Consider the following 2,278-nt stretch of genomic DNA (forward strand, 5'->3'; position numbering starts at 1 on the left):
AAAAATAAAACCAGTATACTTCATATACAGCATACTTTATGTAATAAAGAAGTACAAATGACCCCTTTTATCGACAAGACCAAAAACCAAGTCGACTGCATAACTGAATGCACTCTAAGAAATAAAATGTTGAATTTAATTGTTAAAATTAAAGTAACTTTTTCCACATAACTTTGTCAATTAAGTGCAACACAATATTGGGATTTAAGTAATAATGTTTCATTTGATTTAATTAATGTCAATGACAATGTTGTTTTGCACTTAATTAACAATGTTATGTGGAAAAAGTTACCTTAACTTTATCAATTCAATTCAACATTTTATGCCTAAGAGTGTATGTTCCATTTCTAAGGTTGTGGATGTAAACTAATGTCAGTGTAGAATTATGATATTTATGTGAGACTGCTGTGTAATATGGGTATGTGCAATTTGGATATGTGTATTAGGGATGTGCAATATGTACACTCAACAAAAATATAAACGCAACACTTTTGGTTTTGCTCCCATTTTGTATGAGATGAACTCAAAGATCTAAAACTTTGTCCACATACACAATATCACCATTTCCCTCAAATATTGTTCACAAACCAGTCTAAATCTGTGATAGTGAGCACTTCTCCTTTGCTGAGATAATCCATCCCACCTCACAGGTGTGCCATATCAAGATGCTGATTAGACACCATGATTAGTGCACAGGTGTGCCTTAGACTGTCCACAATAAAAGGCCACTCTGAAAGGTGCAGTTTTATCACACAGCACAATGCCACAGATGTCACAAGATTTGAGGGAGCGTGCAATTGGCATGCTGACAGCAGGAATGTCAACCAGAGCTGTTGCTCGTGTATTGAATGTTCATTTCTCTACTATAAGCCGTCTCCAAAGGCGTTTCAGAGAATTTGGCAGTACATCCAACCAGCCTCACAACCGCAGACCACGTGTAACCACACCAGCCCAGGACCTCCACATCCAGCATGTTCACCTCCAAGATCGTCTGAGACCAGCCACTCGGACAGCTGCTGAAACAATCGGTTTGCATAACCAAAGAATTTCTGCACAAACTGTCAGAAACCATCTCAGGGAAGCTCATCTGCATGCTCGTCGTCCTCATCGGGGTCTCGACCTGACTCCAGTTCGTCGTCGTAACCGACTTGAGTGGGCAAATGCTCACATTCGCTGGCGTTTGGCACGTTGGAGAGGTGTTCTCATCACGGATGAATCCCAGTTCACACTGTCCAGGGCAGATGGCAGACAGCGTGTGTGGCGTCGTGTGGGTGAGCGGTTTTCTGATGTCAATGTTGTGGATCGAGTGGCCCATGGTGGCGGTGGGGTTATGGTATGGGCAGGTGTCTGTTATGGACGAAGAACACAGGTGCATTTTATTGATGGCATTTTGAATGCACAGAGATACCGTGACGAGATCCTGAGGCCCATTGTTGTGCCATACATCCAAGAACATCACCTCATGTTGCAGCAGGATAATGCACGGCCCCATGTTGCAAGGATCTGTACACAATTCTTGGAAGCTGAAAATGTCCCAGTTCTTGCATGGCCGGCATACTCACCGGACATGTCACCCATTGAGCATGTTTGGGATGCTCTGGACCGGCGTATACGACAGCGTGTACCAGTTCCTGCCAATATCCAGCAACTTCACACAGCCATTGAAGAGGAGTGGACCAACATTCCACAGGCCACAATTGACAACCTGATCAACTCTATGCGAAGGAGATGTGTTGCACTGCATGAGGCAAATGGTGGTCACACCAGATACTGACTGGTATCCCCCCCCCCAATAAAACAAAACTGCACCTTTCAGAGTGGCCTTTTATTGTGGGCAGTCTAAGGCACACCTGTGCACTAATCATGGTGTCTAATCAGCATCTTGGTATGGCACACCTGTGAGGTGGGATGGATTATCTCAGCAAAGGAGAAGTGCTCACTATCACAGATTTAGACTGGTGTGTGAACAATATCTGAGGGAAATGGTGATATTGTGTATGTGGAAAAAGTTTTAGATCTTTGAGTTCACCTCATACAAAATGGGAGCAAAACCAAAAGTGTTGCGTTTGTATTTTTGTTGAGTGTATGATTGATGTGTGTATTAAGTTATGTAATATGTATGAGTCATGTAATTATGTCATGGCAGTTTTACTTTTTACTTGTGCAGCTCTTGGAGTCCAAGACAAATTTCCCGGAAGGGACAATAAAGTATATTGTATCGTATTGTATCGTATCATATGAACACCCAAGGGGTTGGGGTAATTATTGCAGTCTGACA

This window comes from Thalassophryne amazonica, chromosome 22 (genome assembly GCF_902500255.1).
Source record: "Thalassophryne amazonica chromosome 22, fThaAma1.1, whole genome shotgun sequence".
Taxonomy (NCBI): domain Eukaryota; kingdom Metazoa; phylum Chordata; class Actinopteri; order Batrachoidiformes; family Batrachoididae; genus Thalassophryne; species Thalassophryne amazonica.